The following is an 18652-nucleotide window of genomic DNA, read 5'->3' as shown; positions in this document are numbered from 1 at the left end:
TGCAAACACACCCGATGACAAAACAGAACTAAGTATGTAACAAGCCCAGTTGGCAGTTTTACAGGAAACCCATATAAGAAGCATTGCGGACCGTTTGAAAAGAATAAAAAAGGAATTCAATCTTTGCGCGAAGGTTCTACTCGAACAATCAATCGAATTGAAAAGCATTATCGCGGGAGTTCATGGAAACACAAAGGCATTTGAAACTTTACAAAATGTACAATTATTTCTTATGAGAATGTAATGCGTATAATAATATAATATCCTTCCGGTTTTATTATTCTCGTATAAGAATAATAATATAAAAACAGCTGTTGCATGTATAAGGGTATTTTAGGAACTAGTGCAACAATCCGAACTCATCCGTGGTATTAAAGTTACTGCTGTAAATACAAACATATTTGTAACTAAAAGCTACAGAACGTTAAAAGACATGGAGCGCGGTAAGTTGAATTATACAAATAAGGATCGTATGTGCGAAGGGGCAAACTTGCAAACATGTCAGTTTGATAACACATACATCATAAACTAATATTCAATTAAGCATACATTCATGACGGTTACACTTTGTAACGCACTGATTATATACTGTTTATGCTAATTGTGTTTCTAAACTAAAGTAATGTTCATGACGTTATTTATCCCGCGGATTGGTACGATTGAACGTGTTTAAAATTTAAACAAACGGCGGAAAGACATTAAATATACACATTTTTGGTTTGTATAGATTATCAATTTTTATCCACTCATGATTGTAGAAAATAAATAGTTTAAATCGTGGCTTCGCCACTCGTGAATATATTAATGTACCTCATCATTCTTGAATAAATATCAATAATCTTAGGAAATCAACAAATGTCCTCTATTTTTTCATAATCATTTGCTATTTTCTCTTCAAAGAAAACGGTTTTGCACTATGTAATGCTGTGCGCTTTTGATATAAAGTATATGCAATACATAACATACACACATGATCAATATATATATCGATATTTACCAAAATGTTATACACTCATTATATTTCCTTGTACTTTCAGATGTAAAAACGATTCTACTGCATCTCAAGGAAATTCTTAAGTATAATATACCTCACGCCTACAATATTAATGGTATTTAAAAACATTAACTAGTATTGTACTATTTAAATATCAACACCGATACAACTTGAAGTACATGCTTGAATTTACTACTCGTTGTTACCGAAAAAATAAGTATACTTGAACTGTTTTACATTAATCTCCGCTTATATTTTTTAAGGGACGGTTGTGGCTGAAAAAAACTTGGCATCTTACGAAAAGCATGTATAAAAGGAAATTGTGCAGGCAATCCACAGTAGAATTTTTTTTAATCCTGATCAAGAAGCTAACGGTGATATCGACACTGTTCTGATGGATGTAATAAAAGCTGTTGAAACGGGTAAGAGCATTTACTTATTTGGATATGAAATTGTTTATATATACACAATTAAAAAAATGATTTACCGGTAGTCGTGAATACACTTCAAAAAATAGTTCTATTCGTCTATGATTTTTCCCAACTAGACGGAGATGAAACTATCGATGTTCGACCCGGTAGCATAATAATTAAGATCCTATGCAATTCCATGTCCAACTGGATAAACTTGTGCGAAAAATGCATTGATGGCACGATGACACAGCGGTTCAAACCGTTACAAGATCACTTGAGAAAAAGCATAAGCTTTGGAAATCTAATAATAACGGTCGACATGTTGGAAACAGATTTTATTGAATCAGTTGACACAATTGGTAAGGTATTAGAATTCATAACACAATTTACTTTTCATTAAATGTTTGATTGATATTAATAATAACGAACACATATGTGCACACACGTCTGAACTATACAAAGTGAAGTTACTTCTTTGTAATGTAAAAATAATGTCCAAGTTCAATTGATTTTACATGAAATTCAATGATAATTTAGTATAATTTAGGATTGTGGAATATAATTGTTGTTACAAGCTGGCTCCCAAAAGCAATCATGTAGAATTTAAAATGAGTGTGTTATCGAAGTTATTAAATAAATCATACGTGAATTTTAGATCGAACACAGGTGCAATATTATTTCAGTCCAGCAGTTATATCCACAAATGTTTGCTGAATTACCTCATAACTTAGCGATACTTCATCCAGATGGACACAAACACACGAGTGTAACCCATTTGAATGCCAGGTTGAAGTGTCTGCTGGAAAAATCATATCAGTCTTTCCATCAAACACCACGTAATATTATTTAAATTCCAATTACGTAATAGATTAAATATAACGTATGCTGTTAATATTAAAGTGTACATCATTTTTGGGTCAATGTTGATATAATTGGACAGGGACATGCCAATATTATGCATATATAGGAAGACATGCTTTACTTTTTCTCCTTTGTCAAAGACAAGTGCTTGTAATTTAATGTGCAGATATTCAGATATACCGTGTGCATGGAATAAAAAATCCAGAAAAGCAGATCGACAGTTGTCAAACCACGTGGATCATTGTTGACCACACGTTCATGTAAACGAAAATCGATCAGAACGAACAACCGCCGGCATGTGAAACTTTGTGTGTTCAAACCACCTTCACAAGGACGCAAGCCGACAAATACGTTAATGAAGATGCAACATTTACCGACGTGGAAGCAGGTAGACGTAACATTTATACATTTGCTATTGAAGTCAATATATATCTGAATTAAAGTATTGTTTGTTATAATCTAATTATAAAAATGAAGGAAAGACTAGCAATTATAAGAAGACATGGTATTTAAAGATAGCGAGCAATTCTTCATGTTCTTGTTTATCTTTGATATATCCACGTTACTGAAACATATTCATTAAGTTTATTACATACACATGCATTGCAACAACGATATTAATTGAAAATAAAAATAGACCTCGTTTTTACCAACTGCGAGATCATGCTTCGTCAAAACCCCAGTCCAACCAATGGATAACCATAGTATTCCCATTAATTGCGTAAATACGTAAATAGAAAACGGACCAAACAAACAGATTATAAAATGAATATTTTGTTTATATCCCATAATGCATATACCATTTACTATTATATTAAGTAAATTGTAATGCATTGCTATATTATAATATTATCTTATGTGTAAGATTCATATAAAACAGAAGTTGCTCCCTTTGAACCATTTTAAAAAGGTGCTAACGAATGTGAGTTTCGGTATCTCTTTTAACAGGAAAAGATAAATAAATAACATGTATATGTGTTTGCATCTGTTATGTAAAAACGAAACACCATTCACTAAACATACGTAGTAATATGCTATAAATGAATAAGTTTCTTGCACTCTTACAACATTCCAACGAATGCCAACTGTGCAACTAAATTGTATCTTAATGTATAGCAATATTAGCAAGTCGAGTCACACTCATTATTGTCATATACACATACACGATTTCTAGCAATAGACGTTCAACGGAATATTGTTACAAAATAATAATACAATAAATATCGGAGAGTCGGAGATGTTTGAGATTCAAAAACAGAGATAAAACTACTTTTGAATTGTAGCACAAACGCACAGTGTCAGCATATTTAATTTACAATAGAACGGGGTCCTACTTCTTACACCTAAAGAGGCGTTTAAGGGATCACTATAATGACGATCCAAAATCTAAGAAATTAACGGTCAACTATTTTATTTTTATCCTAAATTGTTACGAACGTGCTTTAAATGGTCCTTGTTCAGGATTGTACCAAGAAGAATAACTCCAATTTCTCTTCTCACTACTAATCAGAGACGAACATCCGTATGCAGATCAATAAGGAAACAAGACAATTATGCAATATACATATAGCAGCATATTGTAATACAAAATATACAAGTGACTGATAATAAATTGAATACAATCATAGTATGATACACTATTTTCACTTATTAACTCAAGGGCAATAAATATAATAGTAATTTACATTTAATGGGCAACCATTTGAATAAAGGGGGAAAACCTGTCCAATAACCTTCCTCCACCTTAACAGAGAATAAATGAATAAAAATATTTTAAATCTTTACGGAAAACACTTTGAGATCATTTCTATTTGAACACAATTTAACACACAAAATAAAGAGTTCATAATTTACAACTGTCACTAATTGCTGGCACGTCAGATTAGTTTTGCGGTTGCTTAATAGTTCGTGAACGGTAATCCATAAAAGTCGGGTTGCGTGCGGCCTTTTCTATTAATGTAGAGCATCCTGCTGTCGTCCTTATCCAAAGGCAGGATGTATTTTCGTACTCGCAAGTTCATTATGATGTTTGTCATAAAAAAGCTTATTTCTTCTGATATTCGAGTTTCAACACCTTGCTTTGTTCATTCAAACTCGATATGACTGGCATCACCTCTTGAGTGACACTTGACACAATACTCTAAGTAATCGCCAGAAATCGCGTCACCTCCTTCTGCAGTAGTATGTATGATTCTTCGAATTGCGCAAGGGCAGATTCTGTGGTGACCAGCTTTCTCACCAGGCGACCATATTTGTTTTCAAGGTCCACCACTCGCTCGCTCATTGATCGCCTCTCCTGCTCAACTGCCTCAATTTTATGACGATTAACGTTGATTGTGAGCCTTTCTACTTTATCTTCATGCTCCTCTTTCAGTTTTTCTTCGAGCGCTGAAAGGCATGCCTGCTTCTCCAGATACACCTCTTCCCTCAGCCTGTTGATAGCCGCAGTCTGTGAAATAATCAAATCCTCATTCAGCTGCTTATTCTCAAGTTTATATTGTTGTTCCAGCTTCAACAGGTCTGTTTCAAACAATTTCAACTGGTTCTTTATTTCATTTGTTAGGATTTCCTTTTCTATCTCCATTTGTGATAACGCTTTCAATTTTACCGCCTCTATTTTACAGAGTTTCTTCGCGGTTTCTGTCTCACATTAAGACACTTCTTGTTCATGTCGCATATCAAGAGCACACAGTTTTTTTCGTATTCCCGTATTTCTTTCTGGTGCTTGTTTGTCAAACTTTGTACTATTGCTTGGTGCTCATTGTTGTGTTCTGTTGTAAGTTTGATCTGTATGTCTTTGACAGCCCCGTGGTTTTCTTGTTCAAATCTCCTAAAGTGTAATCTGCCCTACTCTCAAATCGATCACTGCAATTTTGTTTATACAGCGCTACTCCATACCATAGCTCATATCATTAATGTGCTGCTCAAATGCTTCGTAACTAGGAGATTGATCTGGCTGGCCGTTTATCATACCCCTTAGCTCTCCCCTTTGCTCTTGAAAACTTGGACAAGGGGTCCTGTTTTCACGCTCTAATTCGTACATATCTGAAGACTTTTCAGCACTTATATCCGAGTAACAAGCTAAATATCCAGGCTTGGAAAACCTATTCAATGAACTTCATATTCCCTCATTAATAGATTTAAGGAATGTCTAAGTATAAACTGTTTCTCTCGAATTTGCCGCAGAATGCGCCATTGTGATTACAACATTTTTTTTAAAGTGGCAATTACACATGCAATAATCAAATGCTCCCAGAAAACCACATATTTTAATTCAAGTACATAAACTGAGAGTAGCACCCCGTGTTGAAAACAATGTGAATGTCTCGCTAAAACAACACTACCCAACTAGGCAATACACACAGAGTAACCACAACGTTAATCAAATTCTAAATACTCAGATAATTCTAAATATCAAACTGAACTAATCCTTTATCACAGTATCAATAAGTCATTACTATCAATACCAAACACTTAAATCTCAGTTCCTCAATCAACTTGAAATCTCAATTTCTCAATCAACTTTAAATCTAAATATCTCAATCAAACTCTAATCTCAATGTCTCAATCAACTTCGAATCGCAATATCTCAATCAACGTGAAATACCCATATCTCAATAAACTTTAAAACTCAACCACAATGGACTATAAACCTCAATCACTGAAGAGATACTTAACGTTTATATCAACTGATCCTAAGTCTAATTCTCAAATACAGCTGTAATCTTTAACCACAATTTCAATGCACTGTATCTTAAATTTAAAGCTCAATCCAATAAAGTCTCATTATCTCAGGTAATATGCCATATCCTCTTGAAAGGAACTTTAAAATCACCCTTAAATCACCTTAATAACCTTTCCTTCATCTCAATATCAAAATAATCTAATTCAGAATCTAAAGCGCATTCACTCAAATATCAATCAAAGAAATCAAAACCGTATTACCCAATATCAACCAACATGTAAATCTCAATATACATGTACATCTCAATATACATGTAAATCTCAATCAATTTAATCAACTTAGAATATGTATCTACTATTATTTCTATTTAGAAAAAGATTCCTCGGAATCTCCACAAATGTAATAGACCGGGTTCCTAAGTCTTACCTTTGAAAAGACGTCCCACGTTGGGCGCCATTGTAATAGAACGGGGTCCTACGTCTTACACCTAAAGAGGCATTAGATCAACTATAATGAAGAACTAAGAAAATTACTTCCAACTATTTTATTTTTATCATAAACTGTTAAGAACGTACTTTAAACATATCAGACATGGCCATTGTTCAGGATGGTACCAAGCAGAAGAACTCCAATTTCTAAACGCAAAGGCTTCTGAGACCGAGACAAACATCTCGACTCAGCACTAATCAGAGACGCTCATACGTCTGCAGTTAAATTTGGAAATAAAACAATTATGCAATAGCATATTGCAATACAAAATATACAAGTGACTGATGATCAATCAAATTAATAGTGTCATTAATTCTCAAGGGAAATACATATATTAGTAGTTAACATTTAAAGCGCAACACTTTGAATGATGGGGGAAAAATTGTCATGTTACAAATTAAGCAAAACTGTAAGACTGTTTAATGTTTGTTTATCCAGTTAGTCGAAATTACTTGAATATGAAAACTTTGTATTACACACTTTTAGAGAGAGAGAGAGGGGGAGAGGGCGAGAGAGAGAGAGAGAGAGAGGGAGAGAATTTTTTTACGGTCCATGTGATGTCGACACTCTTAAATGTTATACGGACCAATTCAGTTAAGTGTATCCTGTAACTTAAACCATTATGATTATGTGTCTTATTCCTGTTATCCAGATGTATATGCAAAAGATGTCGACCAGGCTTGGGCCAAAATCCAGGAAGAAAACAAGGCTATACTTACTGAAATTACAGAGCTGTGCAATCGGTAAAGAGTGTAAATATTGACTGGCATAATTTGTAATTTATGGTAAGTTAACTTTTTAATCTTTTAAATTTCGTTTGATAAATTGTTTTTGTTTATTAATGCAATTCTCTCTGTTTTAATTTAGTTCCTTTTTGTGGTGTTAAAATATGAAAAAAATGGTATAATTAAAACTCACGAAATTAAGACATTTTCACGGGATATATGGTAGGTTCGCGCAAAATGTGCCCAAACCAAGATATTAATTATGGGTTTTAGCTGCACATGTTGGGAGTTGTTTTATTTACGCTCGATTGTTTATTGTCGGCTAGGGTACTACTTACATGTACCCCGGGTACCATTAAGTATATTTACATGTTCCCCGGGTACGGTCAATATACATAAATGTACCCGTTATTTTAACACTAAATCGGTCGTTTTCGGCTATTAATTTAAATTAATTATTTTTACATTTCTGTTAATTTTCTGTTAAATGGCCTCTTTATATTATTAAAATCTTTAATCAAAAAGCATTTTGATGCAGTTTTTTTTTAAAGAAAAGTTTGTTTAAGATATTAAGCAATATCGTTTCACGGTAAAATGGTCTAAGCACGCTTTACGACATCGGATTTTGTGCGGGAATACAACTCGGGTACAGTCTAATATCGACCAGTTATGTTTAAGTATATTTACCGTGCCTGGGGTACACATGTACATGTACGTATACTAAAGAGTACCAGGGGTACATGTAAGTAGTACCCGAGCCGACAATGAGTTACCAGTTTAGTTACCAGTGTATATTGAAAAAGACAGCAACTGCACTTCTGTAATGTTTGCTGATTTAGGAGAAATTATATACTTTAAAGTTGATTAATTTGTTGTTTTTTCAGGTGCTCTATACTGGTTGATAATGAAATTTTCAAAAAAGCATTTAAGATAGAAAGAGAACAAGATCCTGGCTCAAGTTCATTTGAGAATTTCATATATTTCGAGGATTTGTTTTCTGTTTTAACAAAGACTGAGGAAGGATTACGAAGATTTAATTTAAAACGCTCTCTACAAAAGTACACAGGAGGAATAACTTCCATAAATGGAAAGGATACTATACCTGTTTTTCTGTTCTACAATATTGTTTTGCGCAAATCGATACATCACAGGCTTGCAAAAAACTAGCGCTTCAAATTCAGAAAGAAGTATTGTGTGACAGTAGTGAAGAAAAAGAAGACTGCCTATCGTCGTTTGAACTGTATAAGCTTGTTTCAAAAACAAGGTTCCACGAGGCAGACATTCTTTTTCCCAAAATGCCATCAAATTTTCCATGACACGGTAATGTAAACGATTATTCAAAACCAACACTTCAGAGCCAATCTCTTTTTATGCAGCGATCAGGAAATCACACTGAACGTGGAATTGTTTGTGCAGTTATACAAGACTCTTTACTGCCCCAAAAAATATGTCAACACGAAAATCTCATATGAGGAGGTAAGAGCGCTAACCATCGCGAAGAAACTTGATGCAACCCAGAAAAGTGGCGTTAGAACTGCAGATCCCAGGAAATGGCTCCCGCCGGAGTCTGCTGTATTGAGACTTGCACAGCTGCTTATGAATCTACAGATTAAATATCTAGAAATAATGGGAACACACAATGCTACGATACCCAACTTCTTACAAAGTACCTGTCTCAGAAAAATCTCAGCTGGTGAAATAGAATATGACTTCAGTCCCGAGTCAAGTTTTCAAACTCTGACAGACCTGCCTGAATTCATTGCTCCACCAGCCCGAAATAAAAGACTCAGACAATACACCTCAAAGTGGAAAACGGCGGAAACGCATACTTGCGTCCACACCAAGGCGGTGAATAGCACAAATTTTAAAGAAACAAAGTGAAATAAAAAAAATCAATTAAAAATCCGGTTTTGAAGTAAAATCAATTAAAATGATGTAATTATATTATTATGCAAGTTTATATTTATATATTAATTATAATTTGTTAAACTAAATAAATACAACTTGTAAAGCTGCATATTATGCACTGTTGAAAAAACTAAATTTATTCCGAATTTGATGTCTTATTCCAACTTCAAATAATAGTGTTATATATTGGTATTGCCATTTGCTTATATATATATATATATATATATATATATATATATATATATATATATATATATATATATATATATATATATATATATATATATATATATAATCTATTACTTAACATTCTATAACAGTACTATAACAGTACTGGGTCACGTCACGTCTGTGACAAAGCTCTAGTACGAATACTGTTGTCATGTTATTGGACGTGCTTTTAAACTGAGCCGCGTATTGCGAAAACAGGTCTTATGTCTTAGGAGTTCCGAGTTCCAACTCGTTTTCTTATTTTTCATAATCTTTGTAATTGTTATCAAGACTTTTTTTTTCATTTATACGAATACTGTCGTCATGTTATTGGACGTGCTTTTGAAACTGAGCCGCGTATTGCGAAAACGGGTCTTATGTATTAGGAGTTACGACAAGCCTGCCATTCGCCGTGTGAAATTTGAAAATGCACAACCTTTGAAACTGTATAATTAATTTTGATGTTATTATGTTATATATCATTGACACAACTCTTAAATTGCATTGTATTTATATTATTATATCATTATGCTATGTATTATGGGCCGTAGGCCTTGATTTACTCAATAAACTGTTCTGTTCTGTTCTGCAGTATACTATTTTTATGTTATTTTCAACATAGTTGAACATAAGAGAAATTTAGAATAATGGAGATGTATCAAAGTTTGATTACCGCGCAAACTAAGCATTGTGAATTTTGTTTCATTGTGCCAACTACGTCTATCACTAATTGAGCGTCTGTGGGTGTTTTCTCATACTACATTTTCATCACTTGTTAGGTGATTTTTTATTGAATGCTAAGACAATACTGTCAAGAGCATATACACGTTCATACTGACTTTACTGTACATATTGGGTATTGCCGTTTACTTGTATTAATTTTATAAACATATTATTCAACAGAAGGCTAATGTACAGTAAACAATTTACAAATATGAAAATGTATCAAATGTATATATGTACGAGTGTGAGAATTACGTTTTATTAAATTTGTGTATTATTCAATTATCGTTTTATTTTCAATTTTCTGACATCGTTTAAATACATAAAGCCTGAAAATGATTAAATCTTGATAAATGTACTCTTCAAACAAGAAAGGTAAATCTTGATTTTGAAGGTTATTCTGATTATGATTTCTATCTCCAGAAACCTATACTTGAAATTATTTCTTTATTGGTTTCATAGAGTATCCATTTGATATGTGTTAAAATATCTTTAATATGATTATATAAAGTGTATTATTATGTAATCTTGTTTTGATAGGAAGTTCCCATTTAAATTACATGTTTTGTGTTAATTGTTAAAAACATGCATTCAATAATCCTATTGTGAAATAAATATATTTAACAGTTCATATAGCTTTTATCACTGACCACTGATATTAACATCTGGAATAGAGCCCAGTAAGAGGGAAATTAATTACCTAGGAATCATGCCTCTGTGGTCTGTGGTCATTATCAATTTGTTCAGGGCAATTCATGGTGGTTTTCTTACGGTATTAGGCACTACCTGGCTGAGTAAGCGAAGTGGTAAAAAGTTACAGACTGTGTTACTTAAAATTATCACAAGAAGAAATAAAAACGAATTAAGAATGTGATATTTTTATTATTAGAATGCAATAAATCAATTTTATAAACCTCATTGACAATGTTAATCCAATGCTTATAAACTTTCTCCATCTCGTCACCAACCATGTATTCTCTATATAAACTATAGCGTTCATGCTGCGTCTCAATACACTTTAAAATGTCAAATTCTAGAACATAAAAATCGTTGATAGGAATATGAACTGACGGTAAACCACGTCACGTGATCTAATGCCGGAGATCAACTAGTTTATACGATCACTGCTTTATTAGGTCAGTGTTTGCAACAGAAGCAGAATTAAAGGCAATATTGTGTCATTTAAATTACATAATTGGGACAAATAACGGATTAGCATTGATGTTACAAATATGTTTTTATGTAGTTTTCGTTAAATGATGATTGTTTTAGTAAATGTCTATGGCACATACACTTAACTATAATTTCTCAGACATGTTTTGTAAATCTTAGTCGGCAAGAGAGAGTACATAGAAGAACGTTAGATACGATTTATTGATACATGGCTGTATTAAATGATAAAATAAACCTTTGTTCAAACAAGCATTTAATTCACTGTGTTAAAACTGTCACAGTTCATACATATACGAGGAATGAGACCCTGTGTGATATCGTTTTGAAATCAAGAACTCTTTCCCGTACAACCTTCAGATTGTTATAACGCACCAGAGACACGGATGGTAGTTTTCTTTAAAGACAGAACACGTTAAAATCACATGTTTAAGAAATTTTGGCATACCATAACTTCCTATTGGATTTATTTGTTTATAGTCCGGACAGAAAGACGCCGGAAGTGCTGTTCCTCCTCGGAGCGACCGGTGTGGGGAAAGGTGCAATGGTGAACACAATCATCAAAGCATTGTGTTAAAAGTACTCCCCCAAAGCCAAGACGGGTCATGGGATTGCTGATACGAAAACACTTACACTTCAATGGTAGATTGGTATAGAATCAATACGTTCGTTGACAAAATAAACCGTGACATGTATAGACCGCATATGAAAGTAACAATATACATATAGCTCAGTTAGATATATCAATACACGTACGGTACATTGTATTTTCTTTTATTATACATACTAGTACTATATCGATTAGATAAGAATATCGATGTTTTTTTCTTACATTTATAGGTTCATACACTGTGGCATTGAGAAATTTGAACTCCAAGATTTGCAAAACGATGCGTTTAGTAAATGTCTTGCCAAAAAAAATTGCCCACTATAATATATGCAGCCGGAAAGGGTAACGAGAATAGCGCAGAATTTCGGAGGTAAATTCTAAGCGTAATCATATTCAATTTACCACTTTCTGGTTCCTTGATAAAAAGGTTCTAATACAAAAATGGTTTTATTGAAAAGCTATATTTTTATGATTCACATACTATGTATTGAACAATTTACATTTGTATTTTAATTTATGTTCTCTATATTTTACTTGTATGCCGTTGTGTATGTTTGAAGATTATTAGGTCCTTCAGTTTATTTTCTACTCTCGTGGAAGTTCTCATTTTGTATTTTATCTGCACTTGCGATTTAATTCTATATGTACACAATAGACTTAAACTAGTATTTGAAAGATTTGGGAGAAAAAAATTGGAGTGCTAAAACATCTTTTGGCGGTTCCGTTTAAAATCTTTTACCACCTCTATTATAATAATTTGAAAGAAACTACCATCTGTTCAAGCTATAGTTCAGCGTTACTTATACATATGGAAAAGCTGATTTTCCCAAGTATTGCACTTTTATATTCTTTGGCATGAAGTTTCTCGGTTTTTCGAAAATGACTTTCGTGGACACGTTAAATCGTCGATTTCTGTATACGGTACAAATGAGGAATTTGCGTCGTTTATTTTCCAGTCTGTTTGTATGATATTCGTTGATCGTTTAACCCACGAAATCAACACAAATTTATGCGCCACGAATGATAATGATTTTATTGTTTGTGGAATTTCTGATTACTATTGTGTGCACTTTTTCCAGGCTTCATTCCTCCAGGCACCCCCGTTACTTTTCTGCAAGATCAGCAAGCCGAACAAGGAGTAGGTTGCCTTAAGCGATTTTACACCAGCCCTCGCGATGAATGGAAGGTCACCAAGGTTGTGTTTGTCGCCAGTTGTACGCAGGCCCTTCCAGCCAATTTGATTGAATGTGTCAACGATGTCCTTAAACCCTTTGACAGGAGGACGGGTTTGTCGAAATGTAAGTCAGGCTTGCTTTTTAACAGAAGTATCAAAACCCCGTTAGCTTTTATTCCGAACACAGGGTTTAAACGTGTAATGATGTGTTTTTGATGTACCATCTTGTTTTGTAAGTAATTTTGTGTAAAATCTCACTCGTAGTCTAAAATGTTTACTAGATGTCAGTTTACATTGTTATTGTTTTTAACCCAATATACGGAAAAAAGTTTTACCTTTACGAATCGGCATGCGCATGGTAAATAACTTGAAACTTGCTGGCGTGGGAGGTATATTTATTGTATATCGGTGTCTTTAGTTGTCTGCGTTTTTGCTGCATTATATTGTCAATGGTAAATAAAGTAATAGACATTCATTATTATTTTTGTTTACATTCCAGTCGATATCGACGTGTTCGTAGCCATCACTAAATTTGATTTAGTTGAGGAGCAGAGCAGCTTTGAGACCGATTCTCAAGATGACAAAACGATAATCATGAAAGACTTTCTTGCACGAGAACGCGAAGTGGCCACACATTTCAGCATCGACGGCTCCTTAAAGCACAACAGCATCCGCCGGGTGAGCTACGTGGACGGTCACAGCGAGGAAAACCCTTTCATCGAGAACATCGCTTTTAGGTTCGTGCGGCAGATGATGTAGCCGAGGCGGAGTAAACATCAAGTGGAAAACAAGCCTTCACCAGTTGTCACCCCTCGAGTAGAGATGACAAGAACGCTGAGAGGTGGATGAATGAAATCTTTGTAGCCATTATCATCGCATTCCTTTACATGATTATGTCCAAGTCAGTATAAAGATGCGGATGTTGAAAGGGAGGCGTGTTTAAATCGTCCAAGGTATACGATCAAATTGGGTTTGCTGTATTGATGATAAATATGTATCACGTATATTAAATGATATGCATTAAAATGTACCACCATAAACTTGTTTTAGAAAGCTCAAGGTTTTAGAGCAATTATTGCAAAACTGAACATGTTAAAATTGGATTTTACAGATTATTTACAGTAAGGTTTTTGGATAACATAATAAAATAACAACACGCATATTATGCTTTTCATAATTTCGAAAACATATTTATCACTACAGTAGCTTTAAAAAAAAAGCTGTATTGAATCATTTACTTCAGGAATGTTTAACCAAGTCCCTTGAAGGTCATTTAGATTAAAATATTAGAATTTTCAACAACATTCTGTAGGTTTGCACCAACATTTCTGTTTGTTTGTTGCTTTTGCTTTAATGCACTGTATATACCAATGTTAATTGTAAATTTTGTCTCATGGATCTGTTTGCCAAATATACAACAATAAATTATTTATGGACAATACACACAAGTTTCTAGGCCATACAATTTTGTTAAATATCTTAAGAAAAAAACAAACACAATTTAAGCATAATTAATATAATTGTGTTTTGATACGTATGCATGAATAAATAAATGGCCTGTCATAATGCATTTATTTGGTGAAATTTTCAAATATAAATTATAAATTTTATTATCAAATCATATTTCATGTACAATACGTTGTTAATGCATTTGAGGTGATGTGATACTATTTTGAGATAAGGTATTTAAGTAACAATTTACACATAGAAGACACTCGCTAAATAAATAAAGTAAATTATTAAAAGTGTATTTCCAGTGTTTTATCTAGCTCTGTATTGTTCGCTTTAACACGAATTGTTGCGTTTAAAGTTTCATAGAGTGCATACTATATATAATAAGTATGCTTGGACTGTAACAACTGTTCAAGCGACCTAACAGTAAGTGACTTATTTTACGAGTCCAGCCTCCAAGCTAGTAATATACTTAGTCCAGCTTCCACGCTAGCCATGGACTTTCTTTATTAGTCCAGCTTCAAAGCTGGTAATGGACTTTGATTAGTCAAGCCTCCACGAAAGTAATGGACGAAACAAGTCCTTGTCTTTCTGATCGGAGCATCGGGCTTAAACTCAGCACCCCATCTATTCCGTTCTGAGCAGCTCTAATGTCTAGTGCTCTACGCCAGGAATTTGTTGGCCATCATATTGTGCCTTGAGGATTCCAATCTTAGACATGTCTTGTTCTGATGTGCTTTACGCAGAGTGTGGTCCATCCTGTAGACATTGTTCGATCGAGCATTATAAAACGTGTTTTGATGTGTCGGAAAATGAAATTCCAGACATAATCCCTTTTAGCTCACTTGAGCATAACGGTCTTTTGTGATCGCAATTGGCCCGTCATGCGTCGTGTGTCGTCAAAATTTATCTTGTAAACAGTCTAGAAGCCACATTTATGGTCCAATCTACATGTGTATGGTTAGAACATTTGTCTTTATCGAGTTCGAAACTTGGTCGCATGAGGTTTAAAAACTAGGTCTTAAGGTCAATCTGGAGAAAAAGCTTATTAACATTATATAAGTCAAGTTTATTGTCGAATCTTCTTAAAACTTTTTCGAAACATTTGTTTTAATGATGTCTAAATTGAGTGCAAAAATGGTTCCAGTTCGTCGAAAAACATGGCCACCGAAGGGTCTGGGTAATATTCCTTGTATTGCTCTAGAGAAACCTTGTGAGCACTATATAATTTACATTTTTAGTCCAATCGTCATGCACTTGGTCAGACCATTTGTACTTTTAATAGTTTTCCCGAGTTTGAAAAGTGTTGTGGTTCGTCGAAAAATATGGCTGCCAAGGGGCGAGGCAGTTTTTCTTAGATGAATATAGCGGAACCTTGTTAAATCTCTAGAAGTCAAATTTTGTGTCCAATCTTCATGAAACTTGGTCAGAATTGTTTTCTAATTATATCTAAGTTTGCAAATATTTGCGGCATCTTGAACAAATATGCGGGACAGTTTTCTTTATTTGTCCAATATCATGAAACTGTGTCCTAATGAAATCTTGGTCACATGACGTCAAAAATCAGGAAACGAGGTCCAATACAAAATGTTTTGTTTACACTCTATAAGTCGCATCGATTTGTTCCAATCTTCTTGAAACTTGGTAAAATCATTAACTCTAATGATATGTAGGCCGAGGTCGAAAACAAAATATGCTTAGATATTAAATATTTATCTTTAATTAAGTACTTTTATTACTTCTTAACTCCACATTCTTACAATAGTTAATATTATTCGGGTCTCAAGTGAGCGCCTTAGAGTTAATGGCCCTCTTGTTTTGTTTTGTTTTTCTACAATATTTTTGTCCAGGAAGTGTGTTCTTTTTGTTTTTCCACGCAAAGAATTCATTATGAACTTGTTTTGTTCACTCTTGGCCAAAGTAATAATACAATGTCAGAGATGTTATGTAATGGTTTTGCTATATGTATTTTTACTTTGTTGTACAATGTGTTTGTTTCATTTTTTAAATCACAATAATGAGAGTGCTGGGTTAATGTTAGCAATCATTTTAATTTGTGTTTATCTTGTCTTAGTTCAGATTATCGGTTGTTGTTAGAGATTTCATGCTTTGGTACTAATAAAACTGCAAAGTTCATCAATGTTTTGAAAATGTTATGTTGTTATTTTGTATGTTTATTCACATGCTTTTCTTTGTGGTATAGATAACTAATAAGTTTAATCAATGCATCTAGCGCAGTATTCGATTGCAAAGACGACGAAATGATTGAACGCTATTTTGAAAACAACGTTTTAATATCTGGCAAACCATTTGCTATTATGTCATTGACATTTATGAAACAATTGATTGGTTGAAGTCAGACTACTCGCTAAGTATCATCCTAATATATACCATAATATATTCTTTTAACTCTGACTTGTCTAAATAGTTTTCAGGGAAGCTTATCTTTAGCCAACAACTTAGTACACATGTAAACGCAGTCATCAGTATTTTATCTAGACTATTCAACGAATTGTCCGCGTTAAAATTCTCACCCAAATGTCGACCCCGGCGTCCAGGTAAACGTCAAAATTCTCCATTTAATTGTTTCTACTTCGGCTGTTCAATTAAAACATAAACAAGTGTGTTCGGAGTCATTGTGTAAGGTCATGGACCAATTTCCATAACTCGGACCGGAAATTTAGCAGAAATTTACCTCTTTTTGTACTTTAAAATCTGAATAAGTTTAAGTGCGCAACATATCAACAACACTGTTTTTACTATTGGTACACAATTGAAATTGCATACAATTGCTCGCGGTGATGTTGCGAGGTCTTCGACCAAGTTCCATTTCTCTGACTTGCGAACGTCACGTATACATCTGTGTTTTATGATTTTTAAAGGGCGCATTCTAGTTGTTTGTTATTATTCAGACTTAAAATTCCAGCTGTTGATTGCTTGCCATATATAGTGTTAAACATCTTGTATGTTTCTATCATAACTACTCGCAATCGAAGAAATTTCAAAGTGGGTAGTTTAATAAATGTAAGTCTTCCCTCGTATGACATATCCATAAGTTTTGTTAACATGTTTATCTCGTAGTTGTTGGATACAGGCCTATATTGGGTGTACAACTTTTTAATGATTTTACGATTGTTTTATTGTCATTTCATCGAAACACAAACGATCAATATAGCTCTAGCCGCATAAAATTCTAACCTTTGATCCGATTATTCAAAATGCAAATTAATAAGTTTTAGTACACTTTTAAACAAAACTATGAATAAAACCGGAAAAAACGCACCAATACGAGTTAAGAACAAAAAACAACATAACATTTGAGAAAAATTGGAATTCATAATTTTTCTTGCCTATAGGCCTTTGTCATAGATAATAATCCGGTGTTACGATGGAAGATATGGCCATAATGCCAGAACATGCATTTTGAGTTCTATCCAATATGTATTTGTCAGAAATTACAGTTTTTATTAAAAAGACTATTATAATACGCATCAATGCGCTCACACAGAATAAAAAACATTGAATTTCAATAAATGAAGAACACTTTTTTTAAACGAGTTTATTATATTAATGACTAATTGAAAAGAAGTTATATTCGATTAAGAACTTTTATATTTGCAATATCTGCTTCTCCGTTTGGTTATTTTAGAATATAAAATAAGATTACCATACATCTTTCGTACCAAACATATGAATCAATTTACGTCCCAGAAATCTCTAAAGTCATAGAAAAACAAATCATTTATTCATTTATCGAAGCATAAACGCATACTATTTCCGCAACTGAGTGTTTAAAGTCATGTTTCAGTAGAGTGCAAGTGTAAAAGGCGATTAATGAAAATGCCTTTAAACTGGATGTTAGGCTCATGATAAACCACATGCACTTTATGGCCTGTTTGAGTTGGCAAAAGATGGGCTATTTCCACAAGGCAAAATAATTATGATCTGGTATAGCAAACACGAATTGAGGATCAGTACTAACAAATTATGGTCCGTTTGATTAGTGGAAACAAACATTTTTGAGGAAATTTCAGCATTATTTTGGGGATTATTTAAACAGGTACATTATCTCATGCCATTTCTGGTATTAAAACACATGGGCCGAGTTTGTAACGGGTATAACTGAGAGCTCAAATTGCATAGTTGACATTGTTGGCAGCTGAGGTTAATGAACTTAACCCTGTACTTATAAGTAATCTGTGCCTGCCGTAAAAGAAATATTAAGGAAACACACTATC

General features: G+C 33.6%; 1 protein-coding gene across 2 annotated transcripts in view; it reads left to right on the top strand.

Annotated features, from left to right (window-relative positions):
* LOC127837572 (uncharacterized) overlaps positions 1–18652 on the top strand; it is a 386512-nt gene that overhangs the window by 110977 nt on the left and 256883 nt on the right. The gene's annotated exons all lie outside the window — the stretch shown is intronic.

This window comes from Dreissena polymorpha, chromosome 7 (assembly GCF_020536995.1).
Source record: "Dreissena polymorpha isolate Duluth1 chromosome 7, UMN_Dpol_1.0, whole genome shotgun sequence".
Taxonomy (NCBI): Eukaryota; Metazoa; Mollusca; class Bivalvia; order Myida; family Dreissenidae; genus Dreissena; species Dreissena polymorpha.
Note: the sequence above shows the minus strand (reverse complement) of the source record. Positions and strands in the feature narration are given on the sequence as shown.